The sequence below is a fragment of the Aethalodelphis obliquidens genome, unplaced genomic scaffold (assembly GCF_003676395.1).
Source record: "Aethalodelphis obliquidens isolate GAN/ISIS:26980383/991018 unplaced genomic scaffold, ASM367639v1 scaffold4, whole genome shotgun sequence".
NCBI classification, from domain to species: Eukaryota; Metazoa; Chordata; class Mammalia; order Artiodactyla; family Delphinidae; genus Aethalodelphis; species Aethalodelphis obliquidens.
In genome coordinates this window covers 66,655,630-66,676,655 of record NW_020837948.1, presented here as the reverse complement: position 1 = coordinate 66,676,655, position 21,026 = coordinate 66,655,630, and the positions used below count along the sequence as shown (strand labels likewise).

At 36.8% G+C, this 21,026-nt stretch overlaps 1 protein-coding gene across 1 annotated transcript in view; it reads left to right on the top strand.

Annotated features, from left to right (window-relative positions):
* The window catches only part of RNF180 (ring finger protein 180), a 278,165-nt gene that overhangs the window by 118,816 nt on the left and 138,323 nt on the right, over positions 1-21,026 (top strand). The gene's annotated exons all lie outside the window — the stretch shown is intronic.

Genomic DNA, 21,026 nt, shown 5'->3' with positions numbered 1-21,026 from the left:
TATTCCTGATCTTAGAAGAAATCTTTTTACATTTTCACTGTTGGATATGATGTTACTTGTAGGTTTGTCATATGGCCTTTATCATGTTGAGATATGTTCCTGCCATGCCCACTTTCTGAAGAGTTTTTATCATAAACGGACATTGAATTTTATCAAAACCCTTTTATGCATTTATGGATATGATCATATAGTTTTAATTCTTTTATTTGTTAATGTGGTGTATCACATTGATTGTTTTGCAGATATTGAAAAATTCTTGCATCCATGGAATAAATCCTACTTAGTCATGGTGTATCATCCTTTTAATATATTGTTGGAGTTGGTTTGCTAGTATTTTGTTGAGGATTTTTGCATCTATTTTCATCATTGATATTGGCTGGTATTTTTTTAAGTGTGTGTGTGATATCCTTGTCTGGCTTTGGTATCGGGGTGATGGTGGCATCATAGAATGAGTTTGGGAATGCTCCTTCCTCTGCAGTTTTTTGGAAGATTTTCAGAAGGATAGGTGTTAAATCTTCTCTAAATGTTTGATAGAACTTGCCTGTGAAGCCATCTGGTCCTGGACTTTTGTTTGTTGGAAGTTTCTTAATCACAGTTTTAATTTCAGTACTTGTGATTGGTCTGTTCCTGTTTTCTATTTTTTCCTGGTTCAGTCTTAGGAGATTGTACTTTTCTAAGAATTTGCTCATTTCTTCTAGGTTGCCCATTTTATTGGCATATAGCTGCTTGTAGTAGTTTCTCATGATCCTTCGTATTTCTGTGGTGCCCATTGTAACTTCTTCTTTTCCATTTCTAATTTTATTGATTTGAGCCCTCTCCCTTTTTTCTTGATGAGTTTGGCTAACGGTTTATCAATTTTATTTCTTTTCAAAGAACGAGCTTTTAGTTTCATTAATCTTTTCTGTTGTTTCTTTGCCTTTATTCCATTTATTTTTGCTCTGATCTTTATGATTTCTTTTCTTCTACTAAGGGTTTTGTTTGTTCTTTTTTTCTCTAGTTGCTTCAGGTGTAAGGTTAGGTTGTTTATTTGAGATTTTTCTTGTTTCCTGAGGTAAGCTTGTATTGCTTTAAAATTCCTTCTTAGAACCGCTTTTGCTGTGTCCCATAGGTTATGGATTGTCATGTTTTCATTTTCATTTTTCTCTAAGAATGTTTTTATTTCTTCTTTGATTTCTTCAGTGATCCATTGGTTGTTTAGTAGCATATTGTTTAGCCTCCATGTGTTTGTGTTTTTGCAGTTTTTTTTCCCTGTAGTTGATCTCTAACCTCATAGTATTGTGGTCAGAAAAGATGGTTGATGTGATTTCACTTTTCTTAAATTTACTGAGGCTTGCTTTGTGACCCAGCATGTGACCTATCCTAGAGAACATTTCATGTATATTCTGCTGCTTTCAGATGGAATGCTCTATAAATATCAATTAAGTCCATCTGGTTTGATGTGTCATTTAAGGCCTGTGTTTCCTTATTGATACTGTCTGGATGATCTGTCCATTGATGTAAGTGGGGTGTTAATGTCCCCCACTATTATTTTTGTTACTATCAATTTCTCCTTTTATCTCTGTTAAAATTTGCTTTACGTATTGAGGTGCTTCTATGTTGGATGCATATATATTTACAATTGTTATATCTTTTTCTTGGATTGGTCTTTTGATCATTATGTAGTGTCCTTCTTTGTCTCTTGTGGCAGTCTTTATTTAAAAGTGTATTTTGTCTGATAGAAGTGTTACTACTCAGTTTTCTTTTGATTTTCATCTTCATGGGATACCTTTTTCCATCCCCTCACTTTCAGTCTACAGATGTTTCTAGATCTAAAGTGAGTCTCTCATAGGCAGTATATACGAGTCCTCTTTTTGTATCCGTTCACCCAGTCTGTGTCTTTTGGTTGCAGCCTTAGTCCATTTACTTTTAAGGTAATTAATGATATGTATGTCCCTCTTGCCATTTTGTTAATGTTCTGGATTTGGTTTCGTATCTTTTTCCCCTTTCTTTTGTTCTCTTCTCTTGTTATATGATAACTAACTTCACTGTTATGTTTGGATTCCTTTTACTTTTTTTGCATATATATTATTGATTTTTGTTTTGTGGTTACCATGAGGTTTTTATATAGCAGTTCATATGTACATGTGCTTGTTTTAAGTTGCTGATCTCTTAATTTAAAATGCATTTTAGATACCGTGCATTTGTACTCTCCTCCCCTCACAATTAGTGTTTTTGATATTATATTTTACATCTGTTTTGTGTGTCCCTTAACTGTTTAGTGTGAATACAGATGATTTTGCTACTTTTGGCTTTTAACCTTCTCAGTTTTGTGTGTGGATGTTTTCCTATCCTTATTGTGTATTTGCCTTTACCAGTGAGCTTTTCCATTTTGTAATTTTCTTGTTTCTAGTTGTTGCCTTTTCTTTTCTGCCTATAGAAGTTCCTTTAGCATTTGTGCTGCTTTGGTGGTGCTGAATTCTTTTAGCTTTTGCTTGTGTGTAAAACTTTTGATTTCCGCATCATAATCCAAATGAGAGCCTTGCTGGGTAGAGTATTCTTGGTTGTAGGTTTTCCTCTTTTGTTGCTTTAAGTATATTGTGCCACTCCCTTCTGGCTTGCAGAGTTTTTGCTGAAAAATCAGCTGATAGCTTTATGGGAGTTTCCCTGTATGTTACTTGCTACTTTTCCCTTGTTGCTTGTAACATTCTCTCTTTATCTTTATTTTTTGTCATTTTGATTACGGTGTATCTTGGTGTGTTCCTCTGTGGGTTAGTCTTGTATGGGACTCTGCACTTCCTGGACTTGAGTGACTGTTTCCTTTCCCAGGTTAGGGAAATTCTCAGCTATTTCTCTTCAGATATTTTCTCAGGCCCTTTCTCTCTCTCTCCTCATTCTGGGACCCCTATAATGCAAATACTAACGTGTTTAATGTTGTCTCTCATTCCACTACTATGTGTAGACAGGGTCTACACACTGTCTCAGAGGTCTCTTAAACTGTCCTGATTCCTTTACATTCTTTTTTCTGCTCAGTGGCAGTGATTTCCACTACTCTGTCACCTCATTTTGTGTAAATTGCTATTTGTATTTTTATGTATGTGGTAGGTTAGTTACGTTTCCCAACCTTGGAGAAATGGCCCTCTGTAGGAGATATCCTATGCATCCCAGCAGTACACTCCCCTCTTGTCACCCAAGGGACAGGGACCAGCTGGTCCCACGGTATTATGTGGCCTGTGTTTGCAGACTCGATCTACAGGCTTTGGGAATGTAGTTTTCTTACTTCTGGTGGGTGTCTGCTTCCTGGTGGGTGAGGCTGGTCTAGAGCAGGGATCCCCAACCCCCGGGACACAGACTGATACCGGTCCATGGCCTGTTAGGAACCGGGCCACACAGCAGGAGGTGAGTGGCAGGCGAACAAGCAAAGCTTCATCTGTATTTACACCTGCTCCGCATAGCTTGCATTACTGCCTGAGCTCCACTTCCTGTCAGATCAGCAGCGACATTAGATTCTCATAGGAGCATGAACCCTACAGTGAACTGTGTGTGCAAGGGATCTAGGTTGTATATCCATTATGAGAATCTAATGCCTGATGATCTGAGGTGGAGCTGAGGTGCGGTGATGCTAGCGCTGGGGAGAGGCTGCAAATACAGATTATCATTAGCAGAGTGGTTTGACTGCACAGAGACCATAATAAATCAATTGCTTGCAGACTCATATCAAAACCCTATCAGTGAGTGGCAGGTGATAATTAAGCTGCCTCTGGTGGCAGGCTTTAAGTCAGAATCTGACACTTATTTTAGTCCTCATGTGGCCCACCCATTATTTTATTTACCACTTCTGTCCGCACCTCTTTCCCGCACTGCGTACTTGTCTCAGTCACAGTTTTGGTTAGCCCACAAGCTAAACCCTAGCCAAAATGAGTAAAAACCAAACATCACTGGAAAGCTTCTTTGAAAAGAGGGAAAGACCCAATGATGAGACAGCAGAAGACTCTAAGACTGCCAACAAAAAGAAAGCTGCATTTAAAAGAAAATGCAAAGCATCCTACTTAAATTACAGGTTCATTGCAACAGGTGATTCACATTCTCCAAGCCCACTTTGTACAATATTGGCAACCGGCTATCCACCAAAGCCATGAAACCTTCAAAACTGCTTCGCCACGCGGAGAGCATTAAAAGACAAGCCTTTGGAGTTTTTCAAAAGAAAAAAACGTGAATACGAAGAACAGAAGCACTTATTGAAGGCCAACACTTCATCTGTGTGTCTGCACTGAGAGCATGATTCTTAGTGGCTAACTGCATTGTTAAAGCTAAGAAGCCCTTTACTGTTGGTGAATAGTTGATCCTGCCTGCTGCTAAGTACATTTGTCATGAACTTTTAGGAGAGGCTGCAGTTCAAAAGGTGGCACGTGTTCCTCTATCAGCTAGCACCACAATTAGACAAACTGATGAAATAACAGAGGATGCTGAGGCACAATTGTTAGAGAAGATTAATGAGTCTCCGTGGTACACAATCCAGGTTGACAAGTCTACCAGTGTTGACAGCAAGGACACAATGCTTGTTTTTGTGAGATATATTTTTCAGGAGGATGTGCATGAGGATATGTTATGTACACTTTTGTTACCAGCCAGCACCACAGCTGCAGAATTACTCAAGCCTTTGAATGATTACATATCAGCAAAACTGAATTGAACATTTTGTGTTGGCATATGCACAGACAGAGCAGCTTCCATGACTGGATGGCTTTCTGGTTTCACTACTCAGGTCAAAGAGGTTGCTTCTGAATGTGGGTCTACACACTGTCATCCATAGAGAAATGCTGCTATCCAAAAAATGTCACCTGAACTTAAGAACGTTTTGCAGGATGTGATTAACATTATCAACCACCTTAAAGTGCATGCCTTTAACTCATGTCTGTTTGCACACCTCTGTGAGGAGATGGACATAGAGCACACACGTCTTCTCTTATACACAGAAGTGAGATGGCTTTCTAAAGGTAGATCACTGGCCAGAGTTTTGAGTTACGAGAGCCGCTCCAGGGATTTCTTTTAGAAAAACAGTCACCACTGGCGGCACATTTCAGTGACACAGAATGGGTCGTAAAACTTGCTTACTTGTGTGACATAGTCAACCTGCTCAATGAACTCAGTCTGTCGCTTCAGGGGAGAAGGACAACTGTGTTCAAGTCAGCAGATAAAGTGATGGCATTCAAAGCCAAACTGGAATTATGGGGGCGATGAGTGAACATTGGGATTTTTGACATGTTTCATACATTAGCAGAGATTTTGAAAGAGACTGCGCCAGGACCACCTTTCTCCCAGCTGGTGCATGGTCACCTATCTCAGCTTTGAAAAGAGTTTGAGCATTACTTCCCAACCACAAAAGACCCCCGAACTGGGAAGGAATGGATCCGCGACCCATTTGTGAATAAGCCAGGTGAATCAACTTTGTCTGAGCTAGAAGAGGATCAACTGCTTGAGATCGCAAATGATGGTGGCCTTAAAGTGTGTTCGAGACAACTTCAAATCTCCATGCGTTTTGGATTAAAGTGAAGGTGGAATATCCTGAGATTGCCACAAAAGCACTGAAAAGCCTGCTTCCATTTCCAACATTCTGTCTTTGTGAAGCAGGGTTTTCTGCAGTGACAGCAACCAAAATGAGATTACGGAGTAGACTGGACATAAGCAACACACTTTGGGTCACTGTCTCCCATCACCCCCGGATGGGACCATCTAGTTGCAGGAAAACAAGCTCAGGGCTCCCACTGATTCTGCATTATGGTGAGTTGTATAATTATTTCATTACATATTACAATGTAATAATAATAGAAATAAAGTGCACAATAAATGTAATGCACTTGAATCATCCCGAAACCATCCCCCCACCCCCGGTCCATGAAAAAATTGTCTTCCATGAAACTGGTCCCTGGTGCCAAAAAGGTTGGGGACTGCTGGTCTAGAGTCTTGTGCAGGCTTTCTGGTGGGAGGGACCAGTGTCTGTGCACTGGTGGGTGGAGTTGGGTTTTGACCCTCTGGTGAGCAGGGCCTTATCAAAGGGTGTGTTTATTGGGCAGCTGTGTGCTCAGGAAGACTTTAAGCAGCCTCTCTGCTGATGGGTGGGGCTGTGTTCCCGCCTTGTCGGTTGTTTGGCCTGAGGTAACCCAACATTGGAGCCTATGGGCTGTTAGGTAGGGCCAGGTCTTGGTGCCAAGATGTCAGCTTCCAGGAGAGGTCACACAGATGAATGCTTCCCGATAGGTTTGCCACCAGTGTCTATGTCCCCAGGGTGAGCCACAGCCACCCCCTCCCTCCCCCTGGAGACCCTCCAAGACCAGAAGGTAGGTCTGTCTCAGTCTCCTATCAAATTACTGCTTTTGCCCTTGGTCCTGGCATATGTGAGAGTTTCTGTGCACCCTTGTAAGATTGAATTCTCTATTTCCCCTAATCGTGTGGAGCTCCTGCAATCAAGCCTTGCTGGTCATCAAAGCCAAATGCTCTGGAGACTCCTCTTCCTGGTGTTGACCCCTGGGCTCAGGAGCCTGACGTGGGACTCAGAACTCTTACTCCTGTGGCAGAACCTCTGAAATATAATTATTCTCCAGTTTGTGGGTCACCCACCCAGGTGATATGGATTTGATTATATCGCAAGTCTGCCCCCTCGTAACTGTCTTGTTTTGGTTCCTTCTTTATGTCTTTAGTTATAGAAGGTCTTTTCTGGTAGGTTCCAGACTTGTTCATCAATGGTTGCTGTGCAGTTGTGATTTTGGTGTGCTTGTGAGAGTAGGTGAACTTAGGGTCCTTCTACACCTCCATCTTGGCCGTTCCTCCTGAGAATTTTAAATTAAAGATGTCATATTGCCAAGGAACAGAAGAGGGGTTATCTATTTATTTCTTTTGTAGCTGTCTGACCAGTGGTCTCTGCTTTACTGGTAGGGAAAACCTTTCTTATGTCTTATGGATCTGACATCTGGCCAATAGGAAGGATCAGCCAATAGGTAGGCACTAAGGAGGGCATGGTGGTCTATGTGGATTGACAGGTAAGTGTGGGAATCACATCCCCTAAGACTTCTCCAAATAGCAACAGACCAAGATTGTGCCTTTATAGGACAGCAGTTCAAGGGAAACATTACCCATTAACCCTGAGTGATGGGATAGTTGTAAGGGTGTTAATTGGCTGCCTGGTGTCTCCTCATGGTGCTCTTACATTCCACTGCTATGTGGTAGGAAAGCCACACATTTCTCACTCCTCCAGAAAAACCAAGATGCTTTGTAAAGTGTTTACATCTATGTGTTTACCACCCATTTTACATAGTGGCTTAACCAAGCCTCTCCTTTCAAACTCTGCTCTTACTTAACAACCCAGCCACATCCAACCAAATGCCCAGTGACATATTAACACACCATGTATGGCAAGATCCCATCCTCCACTTGTCATCCTCTGTGCATTTCTCTAACTGTAGGACTCATCATTGGTATGCATAGTTAATATTAATCCCACTCTTCTTCAAGATTTGAATTCCAGTCCATGTACTTAACCCCGTGTGCCATTACCAGCTAGGCTACGAAGGCAAGAAGTGTTATTATGGACACAACACAATCATTGGACCAATAAAACATTATAGTACTTTTTTATGTATTAATCCTGTAAACCAAAAATATAAATAAACATTATGGCCTATGTGAACCCAGGGACATTTTCTAAGTGTGGACGTTTGTGACCATACGAAATGTCAAGGACTGTTTGGCATGGACAATATGCCCATGGACACTTTTGATAAGACCAAATTTCAAGGACCTTTTGGTGTGGACCAAATGTCTCAGTAGAGGTTTTGGACAGGACCAAATGTCTGCTAATCATCCAAACTCATTCACAGTTTATTCCCACCCTACATTTCCTTTTTCACCTTCCTCCATTCCATCTCTGTCAACCCTCACTGTTGTCTCTCTTTGGTCCAGGTTTCTCTCAGTTCCTTGAAAATGATAATTTACTTTCATGCATCTGTAACTAGTTTTGATTCTCTACATTCTCCATTGAGGAACTTATTCATCATTCAAGATTGAGTTTAAATATTAATCTTTGATCAACTCACTCAGGCAAATTTAGCTGCTTCCCTCTCTTCTAAGCTCTTTATAAGCACCTTGATTATGACATGTAACCCATTAAGATTTGTGTGCATGTTCTGTCTAGACTGTGAGCCTCTAAAAGGCAGGACCTATGTGTCTTTCATCTTAATACTTCATAGGTTAAGCATATTATAGGCAGTTATTAATTGTTGAATGTGATATAAAGTTGATTCTAATTTCTTCCTCCTTTTTCATGACTGAGTTGGAATAGTTTGTTAAAGATCATTCATGAACCTTAAATGCTTAATTATAAATGAAAAATAACAGCTGAAAACAAGTATAATTGAGTCTGTGTATATTGGAGTGAGAGGGAGAGCCTTCTCAAATGCAATATTTACTTTTAGTTTTATTATAAAAATTTTTACATAATGAAGTTCTTTACTTCAAAGCCACTATTAAGACTTAGAATGGTACTTGTACTACTAATAATAATTTTGTCTTTTACTACATTCAAACCCTAAATTCTGAAACTACTGCTTATTAGCTGTGCGGTTAAAGAGAGAAGAGTGCTAGGCACTTTGCATATATTATTTCTAATTTTCATAATAACCCTATCATGTAGATATGCTTATTTTATAGACGAGGAAACAGGTTCAGAGAGGTGAATTAGTTTAGTCCAAATCATGAAGCAGGTAGATAGTTGTGTTCAGATGAAAGAAACCTTTTGTTAATGTTTTCAAATGAATAATCACAAAAAGGAAATGTATAATTCAATATGTTGCAATTGAATAATGCTTTTTAACTATGACATGTTAAAAAGATTGTTATTGACAGTCTACAAATAAGCCATCAAAGTACTTCCTAAATAATAGTCTATAAAAGAAAATTTTATCTGTAGCTTCATTATCAATTTTTTGTTTTAATTGAGCCATTACTCCCCCACAGGTACAGTTGGCACTTACCAGCACAATTCTGTTTAGGTTAGTGCCAGTCAGTCTCATTTAGCAGGGATCTGTCATTCTTCTCCTGACTGCTAGTGTCTTTCTTTGAGTCACTCATATTTGGACTCAAAAGAAGATGCTTATGTGTAGCTTTAAGTTTTACTTTTTAAGGGTACTTTCTCACACTCGCATTTCTTTACTTATGGATCAGTACCTATATGTAAAAGTTCTTGATTGTCTGCATACACACATACACACACACACACACACACACACTACTCAACCATACAAACATATATATACCAACCATATATATGTATGTATGTGTGTATATATATATATATATATATATATATATACACACACCACATCTTTCTCTATCTGTTCTATTTATCTATTTTTCTGTTCATGGATACTTAGGTCACTACCATATCTTGGCTATTGTGAATAATACTGCTGTGAACATTGGGGTGCATATATATTTTTGAACAATTGTTTTCATTTTCTTCGGATAAATACCTAGGAGCAGCATTGCTGGATTGGATGGTAGTTCTAGTTTTAATTTTTTGAGGAACCTCCATTATGTTTTTCACAGTGGCTGTACCAATTTACATTTCCACCAGTGCATGAGGGTACCCTTTAATCCACATCCTCACCAACACTTCCTGTTTCTTACCTTTTTGATGATAGCCATTCTGACAAGTATGAATTGATATCTCAGTGTTCATATGATTTGCATTTCCCTGATTAGTGATGTTGAGAATCTTTTCATGTGCCTGTTAGGCCATCTGTATGTTCTCTTTGGAGAAATGCCTGGTGAGGTCCTCTGCCCTTTTTTTATTGGATTTTGTTTTAATATTGTGTCATATGAGTTCTTTGTATATTTTGGATATTAACCCCTTACTGGACATACCATTTGCAAACATTTTCTCCTATTTAGTAGGTTGCCTTTTTGTTTTGTTGTTTCCATTGCTGTGCAGAAGTAAGTTTGATTAGGTCTCATTTATTTATTTGTGCTTTTGTTGCCCTTGCTTGAGGAGGCATATCTAAAAAAGTATTGCTAAGAGCAATGTCAGAAAGCATATTGCCTATGTTTTCTTCTAGAAATTTTAAGGTTTCAGGTCTTACATTTAAGTTTTTAATTCATTTTGAATTTATTTTTGTATATGGTGTGAGAAAATGTTCTAGTTATTCTTTTACATGTAGCTGTTCAGTTTTCCCAGCACCCCATATTAAACAGACTCTCTTTTCCACGTTGTGTGTTCATGCCTCTTTTGTCGTATATTAGTTGACTATGTGTGTGTGGGTTTATTTCTACACTCCCTATCCTGTTCCACTGATCTTTGTGTCTGTTTTTGTGCCAGTACAATACTGTTTTGGTAACTGTAGCTTTGTAGGATAGCCTGAAGTCAGGGAGTACGTTTCTACCAGCTGTGTTCTTTCTTCTCAAGATTGCTTTTGATATTCAGGGTCTTTTTTGGTCCCATACAAATTTTAAGATTATTTGTTCTAGGTCTGTGAAAAATGCCATGGGTATTTTGATAGAGATTGCTTTAAATCTGTAGATTTCTTTGGGTGGTTTGGACATTTTAACAGTATTGATTCTTTAAATCCATGAACATAGGATATCTTTCCATTTATTTTTATCATCTTCTGTTTCCTTCATCAATATGCTATAGTTTAGTGTACCGATATTTCACCTCCTTGGTAAAATTTATTCCCAGGTATTTTATTCTTTTTGATGCAGTTGTAAATGGGATTTTCTTCTTGATTTCTCTTTATGATAATTTTTTATTAGTCTATAAAAGTGCAGCAGATTTCTATAAATTTATCTTGTATCCTGCTTCCTCGTTGAATTCATTTACTATTTCTAATAGTTTTTTGGTGCAGTCTTTAGGATTTTCTATTTATAGTATCATGTTGTCTACAAATAGTGACAGTTTTACTCCTTCCCTCCAATTTTAGTGCCTTGTATTTCTTTATTGTGTCTAAATTCTGTGGCAAGGACATTCAATACTATGTTAAATAGAAGTGGCAAGAATGGGCATTGTTGTCTTTTTCCTGATCTTAGAGGAAAATCTTTCAGATTTTTACCATTGAGTATGATGTTAGCTGTGAGTTTGTCATAAATGGCCTTTATTATGTTGAAGTGTGTTCCCTCTATACCAACTTTAATGAGTTTTTATTATGAATGGATGTTGAATTTTGTCAAATGCTTTTTCTGAATTCGTTGAGATGGTCATACAATTTTTATTCTTTGTTTTGTTAATGTGATATATCACATTAACTGATTTGTGGATGTTGAACCATCCTTTCATCCCTGGAGTAAATCCCACTTGATCCTGATGTATGATGCATTTTATGTATTGTTGAATTCAGCTTGCTAACATTTTCGGGGGGATTCTTTTAATCTGGGTTCATCAGGGATATTGGCCTGTAGTTTTCCTTTTTGTATCAGGGTAATGCTGGCCTTGTAGAATGAGTTTGGGAGTATTCCCACCTCTTAAATTTTTGGAATAGTTTAAAAGGATAGGTATTAACTCTTATGCAGATATTTAGTAGAATTTCCCTGTGGAAGCATCTGTCCTGGATATTTCTTTTTTGGTAGTTTTTTGATTACTCATTCAACTTCATTACAAGTAATTGGTTTGTTCAGATTTTCTATTTTTTTCCTGCTTCAGTCTTGAAAGATTATATGTTTCTAAGAATTTATCCATTTCTTCTAGGTTGTCCAATTTGTTGGCATATAACTGTTCAAAGTATTTTCTTCTGATTGTATTTCTGTGATGTTGGTTGTAACTTCTCTTGCATTTCTAATTTTATTTGAACCCTCTCTTTATTTTTTTCTTGATGAATCTGGATAAAATTTTATTAATTTTGTTTATCTTTTCAGAAAAACAGCTTTAATTTCATTGATCTTTTCTATTGTTTTTATTCTTTCCTTCCTTCAGCTGACTTTGGGCTTTGTTTCTCTTTTCTATTTCCTTTAGATGTAAAGCTAGGTTGTTTATTTGAGACTTCTTGAGATAGAGCTATATTGCTATAAACTTCCATCTTAGAACTTCTTTTGCTGTGTTCCATAGATTTTGGAAAGTTGTGTTTCTGTTTTCATTCATCTCAAGGTATTTTTTCATTTCCTCTTTTAGTTCTTTTTATACATTGGTTTTTTTCAGTAGCACGTTGTTTGGTCTCCAGATTTTTGTGTTTTTTCCTGTTTGACTTTCTGTAATTGATCCTAACTGCATACCCTTGGGGTTCAGAAAAGATGCTTGATGATTTTGATCTTTTTTAAATCATTGAGACTTGTTTTGTTCCATAGCCTGTGATTTATCTTGAAGAAAGTTCCAGGTGCACTTGAAAAGAATGTATATTCTGTTGTTTTGGGGTTGAATGTTCAGTAGATATTTATTAAGTCTTTCTGATAAAGTGTGTTATTTAAGGCCACTTTTTATTAATTTTCTGTCTGGATGATCTACTTATTGATGTAAATAGGGTGTTAAAGTCCCCTACTTTTATTGCATTACTGTCAATTTCTTCCTTTATGTATGTTAATATTTGCTTTATATATTTAAGGTACTTCTATTTTAGCTGCATATATGTTTATGCATATAATATTCTCTTCTTGGATTGACCCCTTTATCACTTTATAATGCCTTTCTTTGTCTTTTGTTATAGACTTTGTTTCAAAGTCAAGTTTTTCTGATATAGTATTGCTACCTCGGCTTTCTTTCTGTTTCCATTTGCATGTCATAATCTTTTTCCATCCCTTCACAGTCTGTGTTTGTCTTTAGCTCTGAAATGTGTCTCTTGTAAGCAGCTTATAGATGGGTCTTGTTTTTTTTTCTTTGTTTGTTTGTTTTGAAATCCCGCCAGCCACCGTATGTCTTTTGATTGGAGTGTTTAGTCCATTGACATTTAAAGTGATTACTGATAGGTATGTACTACTTGGCGTTTTGTTACTTGCTTTCTGATTATTTTTGTAGTTCTTCTATAATCTTTTCTTCTTTTTTAGTCTCTTCCCTGTGGTTTGATGATTTTCTTTCGTGTTATGTTTGGGTTCCTTTCTCTTTGTTTTTTGTATAGCTGTTGTATGTTTTGATTTGTGATTAAAAAATCAAAATATACAAAATTACAAAATCAAAATATATGAGATATTTATATCTCATTGTTTTAAACTGGTAGTTGTTTAAGTTTAAACACATTCTAAAAGCTCTACTTTTTAAATCTCCCCTCCTACATTTTATGTTTTGGTGTCATATTTTGCATCTTTATGTGTATCTCTTAGCTGCTTGTTATAGTTACAGTTGATGTCACAATTTTTGTCTTTTACCTCTTGTATTTGCTTGGTCCACTGCCTTTATTGTATATTTACCTTTACCAGAGAGTTTTTCCTTCATATATTTTCTCATTTCTTGTTATAGCCCATTATTTTTCCTTACAGAAGACCCTTTAACATTTCTTATAAGGCCAATTTAGTGGTGACAAACTCTTAGTTTTTGTATGTCTAGGACTCTCTTTACCTCTTCTTCAATTCTGAATGATAACCTTACTGGGTTGAGTTTCCTTGGTTGGGTTTTTTTTTTTTTTCTTTTAGCACTTTAAATATATCATAACATTACCTTCTGGCTTGCAAAGTTTCTGCTAAAAAAATCAGCTAATCACCATATGGGGGTTCCTTCATATGTGACTCCGATTTTCTCTTGCTGTCTGTAAAATTCTCTCTTTGTCTTTAACTTTTGCCATTTTAATTATGATAGGCCTTGGTATGGGTCTCTTTGGGTTCTTCTTGTTTGGGATTCTCTGTGCTTCCTGCATCAGGGTATCTGTTTCCTTCTTCAGATGAGGGAAGTTTTCAGACACTATTTCATCAGTTACTTTTTCTGCCCCTTTCCCTCTTGCTTCTCCTTCTGGGACCCCTGTAATGCAAGTATTAGTATGTTTGATGTTGTCCTAGAGGTTCCCTTAATCCTCATCATTTTCAAAATTCTTTTTGGTGTTCTGATTGAGTGATATCCACTATTCTCTCTTCTACGTCACTTATGCATTCTTCATCACCCATTTTGCTGTTAATTCCTTCTAGTGTATTTTTTATTTCAGTTATTGTATTCTTCAGCTCTGATTGGTTCTTTTTTATATTTGTTAGTTCTTTGTTGAAGTTCTCACTGTGTTTTTCAATTCTTTTCCCAAAGTAATAGCATTTTTATGACCATTGCTTTGAATTATTTATCAGATAAATGATTTGTCTTCATTTCATTAGGGTCCCCCCCAGCCTGGGGTTTTATCTTGCTCTTTCATTTGGAACATATTCTTCTGTCTTCTCATTTTGTTTGACTTTCTCTGTTTGTCTCTATGAAATAGGCAGAACAGTTCCCTATCCCAATCTTGAAGGCATGTCCTTGTACCTGAGCATCCCTATGCAGTGTGCATGTGTCCAGTGGCTTTGGTGGGAGAGTGAGCACAGGCCACTTCTTCTCCTGGGGTGTGCTGGCAGCTGTTGCCTTGACTTGGAGTGGGCTGGGTTCGGAGGAGTAAGAGCATGAGCCTGGTGTGAGCTGGGGCTTCTCCCATGGCATGATGGAGGTTGCCACCTTGGCAGGTTCAGAGCTGGAGGGCCTGGAACTGAAGCCTAGCACTGGCAGTGGCTTCTTATGTGGCATCGTGATGTTTACCTTAGTGAGGGATGAGGCCTTGGGCAGAAGGGCTGGAGCTTATGCCCAGCACTAGCTGCTATCCCTGGCAAGATGGTGGTCATAGCCTTGGCCAGGGGTGGGGTTAGGGCCTGAGGGTCTGGAGCCAAAGTTCAGAGGGAGTCATGGCTTCTCCTTGGCTTGATGGCAGACACTACCTTATCTAGGGGCAAGGCTGGGCTCAACAGGCTGGAGGGACTAGAGCCATGGTCCAGAGCAAATCACAGCCTCTCCCCAGTAGCATTGTGGTTGACATCGTAGCTAGGGAATGGGGCCAGGCCCGAAGGGCTGGAACCTCAGTCAGAGCTACCTGTGGCTTCCCTTCTCCTCAGTGGTGGCCACCACCTTGGTCAGAAATTTTTATGGTTCCACGTGGTTGTTACCCTCTAAGTACATTAATCCATTGAGGCCTCCATTTATGTTTTTCAGGTTTTAAGGAGTGACCTTTGCTTCTGTTTTTACGAGTCAGAATAAAGTAATAGTGTTAAGCATGGGCTCTGGACCCAGATTGTGGGTTTTAATCCTGCCTATCATCTATTATTTAAGTAACTTTAAACACATTTTAAATCTCTGTGCCTTAATTTCTTTGCTAAAATGGAGCTAATAATACTGCCTACCATATATGGTGGCTTGTGAGGATCTAATGATCTAATAAATATAAAGTACTTAAAGTAAACACATAACAAAAATACTTAGTACAAGTTAGCTGCAATAACAACAGGCAACCAATATAATAAATATTATAATAATAGAAAGCCAATATGGATCCTTAATGAAAAGTAGCTTTCAGTATTTATTTCTTTAAGGTTTTTTACTTTTTAAGTAAATATTTGCTTTTGATTGTGTGAGAGAAGGCATTAATAAGGAGTCTGCCCTTAACCCCTTTTTTTAACAGTATGATGTACATCTGAGGAATTCTAACCAGGAGAGGGACTGTTAGGGAGGATATGCCTGCCCTTCCTCTATATGAAAAAAAAAATGATTTAGGGGAGTTATTTATTAAAATAATAAAGCCTACTATTCAAATTTAAATTTTTAACATATATTTGTACTATATTATTGGGTTTTTTTAGGTATCAGGAGATATATTTTTCTTTAATTATCTTGTGAACAACACTATTATATGACGTTGTCTTTTTGTCTTAACTTTTCCAATATGTATGCTTAATATGAACTACTTTATCTATGATCTTGTTTTGCAATTTCTTCTTTTAATATTCAGGGATGCTTGAGAAATGGTAGTGACCAGAGGCCGGACCACTACCATTTCTCAAGTATCCCTGAATATATTGTATTTTGAAGTTTAAATGTAGAAAGTAAACTTAATTTGTGTCTTTGTAGAGTGTACATAAAAAGTTTTATTTTTATTTTATAAAAGCAAACTGAAGTGTCACTTAGCTTTTTCTCCCTTGTGCATATATAAACTCCTGGCCTGAGCCACCATATGAAGATGTTGTTTATTATTTGGTGGCAGCTTTCAGTACAGCTCCTTGAAGTCAGTGACTCTTTTTCATTCGTATTTTTATCTAGGTCCTATTAGGAGCTAAATAAATATTTATTAAGTAGATCTGGTGAAGGGAAAAAATACTTGAAAGGCATTAAAATGCCACTTTTGAGAAAAGTAAACTACATTATTACTTTTAAGGGATAAAAAATAGTACAAATAGTACAACATGCATCACCGCTAAGGAAATCTAACAACTTGATTTGTAGATGTATTTTTACAGTTGCTGCATATATCCTGAATGAGCTATCTGAATAAAGACCCAAATAAATAAATTCAACTTAATTTATATCTTTTTTGGGGGTGTAAAATATATCTCCTTAATACCCAGATTCAGGAAATATATCTGAAAGGGAATTTTCTTTTAAATATTAAATATTTTTCTTTTAAAATACTGACTTCCTGTAAACCCTCCAATGCATCTTATATTCAGAAACTTTAAAAAAACATTCAATTTCTATTCTATCTCTAGATCTGTATTCAACTTTTAAAAATTTAATGTTCTAGAGCATTTCCTGTGTCATTAAATAGTCTCCAAAAAAATTGTAATATGTGAATATATTAAGTGTTTTCAGCCATATCACACTGTTGGAAACTTAGATTGTTCCCAAGTTTTGGTTATTATAAACTGGCATCCTTAAATCTAAATCTTTGTGTTCTGAATGTCACGTCCACTTTGCTTAAGCTAAATTCCTAGAACCAGAATTGTTAGGATCTTAGTTGAATACATAATTACCAAATTGTATCCTAGAAGGATTGAACCAGTTTATTCTCTTATCAGCAATTTATGAATAGCCATTCTACTGGATGTTTAAAAATACTGAGTAACTGTATAAAGTTCTGCCTTGACTGCTGTTTGGTCACTTCAGGGTGTTTTTGCTCTGATTTAGACCCTTCCATTTACTAGTTATCTCCAAAGGTCCTAGAGCTAATATGTAGACTCAGGAGCCAAAGCAGATTTATGGTGATAACATCTTCTCAGACATGGTATCAACAAGAGACCAGTTTAATCATTTAAAAAAGAAAGAAACAGCCAACTCTACTAATCTACCAGCTTGTGTTTTAAGCACTTTACATTTATTAGCATGTATTAATTCTTGTAACTGCCCTGTAAAGTTTATACTGTTATTATGCCTTCTTTTTAGGTGAGGAAACTGTCACATATGAAGAGGTTAATTAGCTTACTTAAGATCTGAATTTGGGGAATATAAGTCTAAAACCAATATATTTGTGTTCAGGAAAAATGTATTTATTCATTTGCTTTTGTTAAAGTAATCTTTATTTTAAGCAAAATAGAATATTCAGATAAGAAGAAAACTCCCAAATTACTCATAATCTATTATTCCTATGTTTGCATATATTTGAGTGGAATAATTTTGCACATACTACATTCTAGCCTTTTTTTTCTTACTAACAGAGTTCTGTAAACATTTTCCCATGTCATTAGCTATAGATCTATGTCAACATTTTACTGGCTACCTAGTATTTCATTTTACAGATGAAATAAAATAAATTAGTATATTTTATAGACACACCAGAATTTAGTTAACCAATCCCTTTCTTTGGTCACTTTAATAACAAGCACACACTTTTTGGCTGATATAACCTATTGTGTATATATACCTACAGTCTTGTCATTTCCTCAGATTAAATTCCTATGTGTTTTTAACTTCGCATCCTTGCTCCTGTCCAGTTGCTACACTGTATTTGTTCCCTGAAAGATTGGCAGGTCTTTTTAGGTGGACATCTCCATTTTATAGCCAGGCAGATTGGCATCTCCTCAATAAGAAACTTCAAAGTTCTTAATATTCAAATTAGTCTTTTTTTTACCCTAATCTCAAGCATCAGTTGAAATTTTTATAATTTTGAAGATTAACTTTATAATGATGATTGATGCCTTGTGGGTATTTTGTTTGTTTGATTTTAGTTTTGGAGAATTTACCATTGCTTCTCCTACCAGTTAAGCATAACAATATTTTATAAAGAAAGGATTGGGGTATTATTTTGACTCATGTAGTATGGATATCCCAATAGCATCCCAGATATAGGGACTTTACAAAGAGTGTATTTTAGGGCTGGTTACTGAGAGTCAGGTCCCTGGACAAGTACCATCAGCATCATCTGAGAACTAGTTAGAAATATACTATCCTAGGCCCCACTCTACCTACTGAATCAGAATTTGCACTTTAATAAGTTTCCCAGGTAATTCATGTGTTCTTTAATGTTTGAGAATCATTGCTTTAGCCTTTTTCCAGCTCCCATTTGTCATTTATAGATAGCGCACTTTGCTCGTGGTAGTAAGTGCTTTCTATATGTTTCATTTCTCTGTCTGCTAGTAAATACTGCCCTTTTTTGGAAAAGCTTGCTATTTTTTTTATTTGTCTGGTTCAAAACGAGAGCGGAATCTATTTTATAAGGTAGTTGTCTTTTAAAGTATTGTTCCTCAATTGAGTTAGAAGCTGTTGTATTGATTGTGGCATTTTAGAGCAGCTGAATTATTAATTTGGCTTCATTTGGCAGGTAGAAACATTTTAAAATCAGAGATTTTATGAAACACCGTGCCCTCTGTCACGGAGCTGTAATCTTTCTCTTAAAGATATGCTAGTGCTAATGAATATTTTATAGTGTATCTGCCTGTATATAAATAAATAACCGTCATCTTAGAACAAGCATTATATTCATCTGAAAATGCTTACTTTGCAAATTCATTGTTTCAAGGAGAACAAATGTGCATTTAAAATGAGAAACATGATAAAAGTTCTACTTGAGATTACAGTTGTTTGCTGGATATAACAAAATATATTTTTGGATGTTACCTTTTCAAATCTTAGATGAAATTGCTAAAGTGCTGCCCATCCATCAAAATATACAGTTATCCCTCATTCTTTAAAGTCAGGAACTAAATAAATTTGAAGGCATTTTTGGAGATGCACATTTTCTCTGTGGGTTCTAATTCCTCACAATCTGCAGTTGGGAACCAAATAGATTTCAAATAGCAAGTGATGCTTGTATCCTTCTTGCACATTAACCATCAGCATAATAAATACACATAGGACTATAATATATAGCAGCATTTCACAGTTAGCTTTTCACAAGAATGGTAGCCTGTGTTTCCATAGTATATCAAATATGGAAATACTCTGTAAACTATGTCTTCTTTTTTGACACTCAAAATACAGATCAGTATAATAAAGGCTCTGGATGAATCCTCTGTGAAACAAATCTGTTCAGTCTTGCTTAATCCAGCATTCTAGCACAACTGTATAACAAGGACCACCAGGCCATATACTAAAATGATCAGGACTTATTGTGTTTATAATAGAGACTGTGAGAGCCTTAACCAGGATGAGCATCAGATCCCCCATTTGTAAACTGGATTTTAGAGTTAAATATGCTGATACGCGTCAGAGTACCTGATACACACAGTCACTGGTTTTACCTTCCCATTAGAAACTTGGTGACAGGGCTATGTCAGAACATTTAACCAGTGATTACTCACTAAAAGTGGGATTTACTATAAAATCCTCCCTGATACCTTGCCCTCTCTCTGATGGCATCGCTGATCACCTGTCTCCTCATTCTCTCTGCTGTAGCCATGCTGGTCCCCTCATTGTCTTTAGCACACACCAAGCACTTACTGTTCCTTCTACCCAGGTCTGCCCTGGAACATCCACGTGAGTCTCTCGCTTCATTCACATCTCTACTCAAATGACACTTCCTTAGAGAGACTTTATTTGACTACCCTAAGTTACCTGCCTACCCTCTACATATATTCTCCATTTCCTTACAGTTTATTTTTCTTCATGGTGCTTATTGCCACCAAGTATATATTTGCTTTATTTTTTTTATCCCTACTAGAATATGAGATCTACAAGAAAAAAGGTCTTTTTTAGGTTGTGCTTACTGCTATGCACATAGGAATTCGGTATGAATTAATGAATGAGCAACAAACATTTTTTTAAGTATATAGAAATTAGATTTCTGTTTGGGCCTCTACCAGTTGTATTTTTAGCATCAAATATATAATTCTGGAGGTATATCAAATGCAGTTGTGGCAGACCTTGTTAGTTCACTAATTTAGTACCTATTTCCAGCCTCCTCCTTCCTTGCTTGACTTTACTATGGAGGACCCCACCCCCAAAATAAAAAATAGAACAAAACAAACCCTAAAAACAAACTTTTCCAGTCTCCCTTGTAGCTAACTGGCTATGGGGCATAATGCAGGTCAATGAGAAATAGACAGAAATCTCCCAGGACCTTCCAGAAAAGCTTTTTCTTGTATGTAAAAGAGTCAGATGTGACTGGTCCAGACACCTCCCCTTCTTCCAACCTTAAACAACACAATGCCTAAAGCTATGGCAGCTGTTTTACTGCCTGCAATTTCAGACTTCTTAGTGCATGAGAAAATAAACACCTATTTGTTTAAGCTATATATAATCAGTTATTCTGTTTATTGTATTTGAAAGCTTTCTTAACTCATACAAAAATCTGTGTGAGAAGGATAAGCACCTGGCACACAGTAGATGATTCTTATATTGCAGCAGCTATTATTGTATTAATTTATGCCTTTGAATGTTAAGGAGTGAGAAATGGTCACATTCTAAATATTTTTAGCAACGCAAGCAACCTAATGAATTCACTGTTCTTAATTTTTAGTGTTATACTACATTCTAAATTAAGGATGCAAAAAATTAACTTTCCTAGACCTGCAGTTATCAGTTATATAACTTAAGTTCAAAAATCTCATTCCAGTGGGTAATCTTATGAGCTTTTAACTGATGTTTAGGGAAAATCCTGTTCACCACAAAGAAGCTAAGCTTTGAACTGAAAGTGAATAACTTGCCCTGAAGATTG